The sequence below is a fragment of the Hesperophylax consimilis genome, chromosome 28 (genome assembly GCF_061612785.1).
Source record: "Hesperophylax consimilis isolate HC1 chromosome 28, BYU_Hcon_1.0, whole genome shotgun sequence".
Classification (NCBI taxonomy): Eukaryota; Metazoa; Arthropoda; class Insecta; order Trichoptera; family Limnephilidae; genus Hesperophylax; species Hesperophylax consimilis.
In genome coordinates this window covers 5,165,444-5,170,637 of record NC_142863.1, presented here as the reverse complement: position 1 = coordinate 5,170,637, position 5,194 = coordinate 5,165,444, and positions in this window count along the sequence as shown.

The following is a 5,194-nucleotide window of genomic DNA, read 5'->3' as shown; positions in this document are numbered from 1 at the left end:
GGTTCGTAGACAAATTATAAAAAATACCATAGACAGAATTTAAATATGCATTGACCGTAAATCATGGACCTAAAAAATGGTATTGAAGCCAAATCTAGGGTGGGGGGAAATTATTTATTTATTTATTTATTTATTTATTTATTTAGACGCCGTAAAAGGCTTTTACAATATACATGATTTATGTTTACAGTGGTTCACAGGAGCGAAACAGTATTATGTTAAACAGAATAATTACTGAGAAATTATGTTGAAAATTAAACAAGAATAACATCTGGTATACATAGGTACAATAGCATTTTTATTTTCAATCCGTACAGTAGTTTAGTATTGAGGTTATTGTTACCTTCAATATTGAATTTGGTTGAATTTGCTGAGAACTAAGAGTTAGCTCTATTGAAACAGGGCTGTCAGTAAGACATCTCATAATCTGTCAGTAAGACATCTCATATTATCTGGCAGCCATCTTGTATTACTAACTTTTGATCTGATTTTTATTCAAAGTTGTGCATAATGAACTACAATTAGTTTATATTTGTGTTTTTATTGCAGTTAACGGCTTATGATTTTTTAGGGTATTTGATGAGACAAGAAATGGGATACGTCATTTGAAAAATTTAAGCAGGTTTTGGCATTTTCCATACATCTTCCCCCTCTCCCCGCGGCTTCAAAGTGTTCTCGATTCTCTCCGTCCAGGACTTTTTAGGTCCATGCATAGACATTCCATTCACGGCATAATAATGGCTTGAACTGGACATGAACCTAAAAAGCCCTGGACGGGGCTATTCTAAAACAATTTGAAGCCGCGGGGTCAGAGGAAAGGTGTATGAAAATGCCAAAACAAACTTAAATTTTTTTAAAGACATATCCATTTCCCTGTCTTATCAAACACCCAAAAAATCATACGATGTTAAAACGGCACGAATAATACACAAATCAAATAATAATATTTTTGTTGTTTGTTTTTGGGGTGTTATGCCGTGTTGCGCTAACTCCTTCTTTAGCCGACGTTTCGGACAGCGTTGCAGTGTCCATCATCAGGGCAGATCTGGTAGATCCGAAGATGTGTAAATTTTGGTTGTCGAGTTTGTGCTTATTTTTTGTTTGCAAAAACAAACAACAAAAATGCTTTTGGCCGTGAGAATCTAAAAACTTACCAAATAATAATAGTTCACTATGCACCGCTTTGCATACATATCATTCGAAATTTGTTTTTACAATGAACTTTTACGGAACTAGAATGTTAAGGGTCATTCCGCCGTTTCGTTCAAATCGCATGTTCTTGCAAAAAAGTCATATGAAAAATAATGTTTTTCAAGAAAGTTTTATTGGAAAATGTAGTTATTTAAAAAAGGAAAAAGTAGTATTTACCGGATTAGGCATTTGTTACTTAATAACTTTATGGTATACAAAAAACATGCTAAAATCTCATTACCTTCCCCGTGTAAATGAGGGACCGGTAAATTGATCAATAAATAAGAACATTTTACACTAGTAAAATCACTACATTCATTAATCGACCTGAATGTACAACTAATTTTGCATATTTATTGGTGTTTAATTTATTTTTAAAGTTACTGTATCATAGAAAGAATTGAGATTTTGTTTTTATCCAGAAAAAATCGCTGTCGTCTTCCGCCAAAGCGGTAATTAAAATTGTGACCGTGTTTGTCACTGTTCGTCAGCTGTACCCCACCCCGCGCCTCCGTTACTAATCAGTGTACCGCTATATCTGGACGGGGGAGGACGTGCGTCGCTGAATAAAGAAATATCTGCGATCTCCGTGCTCGAAAACGACTTTGTCACCGACCAGGCATCATTACCTTCCAGCATTTTTTAAAGTAAGTACATGTTTTAAAAATTCGAATCATGAACCTATAAACTATAATTAGTCGGACTATTTTTTATTGAAACATAAAGATTTGTAATGTCATTATTAAGCGAGTTATTAAGGAAAGATTGTCAAAACCTCATTACCCTCCGTCTCATTACCTTCCGTATCGTAAAATTTTTTGCCGGATGGTAATTTAGAGGTGTGGAGGGTAATGATAAATTTGTAAGGGTTATTTTTACGTGCATCTGGGACCATGTTTGGGGGTTCATAAAAGTTAATATTATCAATAAAAGCAGTTTCTTGCGTTCTAGCGTCGGACAATTTCAGTTTTGGTGAAATACATATTTTCGTTTTATCTATTTACTGATATGGAAAAACAATCTGTTAAAATTTACCCTGCGAATTTTTATTTGAAAATCGATTTTTTTATTCAATGATATAATTACGGAGAATTTAATAACAGCACAAACATTAACTACTATGAGTGGACAATAGAAAAACAAACCTACAGGGGAAAGGATGGAATCCAGAAAATGAAAACCATAACAACTAAAAAGAAGCTCGAGGACAACCCTCGTAAAATAATCGAAAAGTTAGATGCCACCATGGATGTTTTCTTAAAACACACACGAAACATCGTAATGCAGTACCCCGCTATCAGAGAATTGAAAGATAATCTGACAGACACGGAGGTTCTCATACATGTTGATTTTAGCGAGAACTATTGGTTGAAATACCATGAAGAAATTCAGTCCTTTCATTTTGGTGGCAGCCGAGGACAAGTCTCTCTTCATACAGGAGTACTTTACTATGTAGACAGCCAGACGGGTAGATGTCACAGTTGACATGAATATTGAAAACTTAAGCCTACAAATTGACTCGCCTACTATTTTCAATAATATTGATGACAATATGCTATTGAGCGAATTCGACGGCTCCATGTTTTTGGACGATACTATTGCTTCAACGCCAGAGCCTGCTAAAACTATAGAAAAGAAATGTAAAGTGAAAATACTCTCAAACGTCCCGTTCGACTATCAGCATTATTCCCTTTATAAAAATAGTACGCAAGAATTCAATCCTTTCGATCAATGTGAGTTCGAGAAGTTCATCCGATCCCTAAGAGTAGAATATCCTGATTTCGATGAATCAAAACAGCAGTCCCCCAAAACTGTGGAACTCCCACACATGGACATTGACGAGGAAACCAACAAAGAGGATAAGGAGGCGCCATTCAAATACTACTTAGATGACTGGATAATGGTTCAATATAAAATAACTAACACGACACATCATTTCATTGGGAAAATTATTGGAAAACATGAGTACACACTAGAGTACAAAGTATTTTTTTTGAAAAAAGCTCAAGGGAATTCCAAAAAATTTGTCTGGCCAACAATTAGTGACGACGATTTCATTTTGGAATCACAAATTCTTCAGCGCTTGCAAGATCCAGATGAGAATGAAAGAGGACAATTCACTTTCAAAAATTTGCCGAACTTTGATTTGAAATAGTTTTCCAGCAAAAACTTTCACAAGAATGATCTCAAGTTCCTTAAATATTATGTTCCTATTTAGATGTAAGACCTTTATCTTGTACTTATTAGTTACATATGTTGTGTTTGTTTTAAGTATCTCTGATTTTATTTTAAACTACATTTCAATTGACTTCTGATTTTTTCTTATTTTTAATTATTATTTTTATTATTTCTATTTTTCAAATATTACAATGTTTGCTTAGGAATGTGAAAATTTTGTATTTCTTGTGTACAAACCTACTTATAAAACGTAATTATAAAGAATTTGACTATTCCTTATAATTTCTGGGTAAGTAGTATAATAGGAAAATTTTAGTTGTGTTGGGTTTGATGTTCCAGCTGCCTTTTCTTAATTTGTATTTTGATATTTTTTTCCATTATTTTTTAACAATTCATACAGATATTGCAAAAGCATAAGTAAGCAGAACTGATTACGTATGAAAAAATGTATTTCTTGTCTCCAATGTTCAAAAGTCTGAATAAAGCATTTAGTTTTTCACTATAATAGGTTTTTCTTCTTTTTCCTAATCCGCTCACCACGTCAAATGATACTTAGCATGATTTGAAATCTATTTTATTATTCAATTTCTATTCAAATTTCATTATTCACAGACATGTTAAGAACCTTAAACATGTTCACTACCATCTATTAATATTTCATTACCAAACTTCATTACCATCCAAATGTTTAAATGACCATCCAACAGTTTTTCATTACCATCCACACCTTCATTACCTTCCATCAATTTTCTTCGAATCCAAGTGTCGCACAAAGGTGCCCTTTTCACTTTTATACATCTGATAGGTACGGGAACCCATTTCTATAAAAATATATAGTAAAAAGGCAAAAAAAAAAAATTCCGCGGAAACAGGCAAATTTGAACGAAACGGCGGAATGACCCTTAACTTTAAGTTTATGAATTGTTCAAATTCTTTGAAACAAACCGTCCTTAGTCAATAGGTATTTTTTTTAATACTGGTAAATTATTTCTGTATTGGAGCGTTTTTTATTTACACATTTATTTTTACAATCAAACTATTGACTATATTCATCGTCAAAAAGGTAAAGCTATGGACAGACATGCTTATTAATAGCAAAGATTATTTAGTAGCACGAAAGCATGCTATTATCGAAACTGAGTGCGTTCTTAGCATGCCTGAACAGGTTTATTTACGAGTAGAAGTAGGTAACTGACACTGTTCTGATTACTTGTAATTTCTTACAAAGCTTCCATTTTGGCCGAGAGCTCATATTTAAATAGTATGTATGTTCAATTGCTTGTTTTGAGAAGACTTATTCAGAAGTACGCTTTTAAAAAAAAATTGTATACAGTTGAAGATCATGCCACTTCATTATATTGCAGAGGGAATGAAAGATTAAGATGTTTATTCACTGTCTTTACTATGATCGGTAATAATGTTGTTAGATTAGACGACAAATAAAGCAAGATTTTAAATGTAAGATTCCATAAATATACTTGCGCGGATCTAAGACGCAGTGTCTTTTTAGTGTATGGTCCTTGTCGTTCTTTTTATTTTTAACTATCGCTTGTCGATATTTTTAATTTGAAATTTGAAGTCAGTCGCAAAAATAAACCATTCTCCCGCCAGTCGGTAGCTAGGCTCATAAAATAACTATCTAGCTAGGCTACGAATGTTATATAAGTAGCTACCTACCTTCAAAGAGCCCTCATATCTATGGTTCAGTGGGTGTAGGTTCATTTATGGTTCAGTGATGGTTCAGTGCAATATCATGGCAATATCGTGAGGGGTTTATTTATGGCAATATCGCAATATCTATGCTTCGTTCTGTCAGACTGTTTTG